The following is a 530-nucleotide window of genomic DNA, read 5'->3' on the forward strand; positions in this document are numbered from 1 at the left end:
TCCGTTGGATGAACTTAACGCTTCTTTAATATCATTGAAGGATTGATCAAACGTAGTCAAGACTGACTTCGGTTGGAAAGTCTTGCACACCACCTGAATATTTGTTTTAAACCTTACGTTCATTGTCAATGCATCCATCGATCTGAACTGCAGATGGTCTTTTTCATTGTCACCTTCGTCACCCAGCTGGATGAGGTTCACATACGCCATGACCAACTTTTATTATTCACACTTATGAAGAAAAGAACTCATCAAAAGAAACGAGAGGAAAATAAACTCGTCAAAAGAAACGAGAGGAGAACAAACTCGTATGAGAGAAATAGACAGAAAAACACAAACAAATACAGAACACACAAGAAAAGGGAAACAACAGTACACCTCTTCTTGAAAACTTTATTTTAGAGATCCACTAAAATCAAACCACCTCTTTTTCCAGATCTGGTTGAATCATTTGAACTTTGAAACTTTTGCAACTTCCTTCGAGAGTTGGTGGTTGAATCGGCAGTGAAAGTTATGACACAAAAAAAAAA

The sequence above is a fragment of the Ipomoea triloba genome, chromosome 16 (genome assembly GCF_003576645.1).
Source record: "Ipomoea triloba cultivar NCNSP0323 chromosome 16, ASM357664v1".
NCBI classification, from domain to species: Eukaryota; Viridiplantae; Streptophyta; class Magnoliopsida; order Solanales; family Convolvulaceae; genus Ipomoea; species Ipomoea triloba.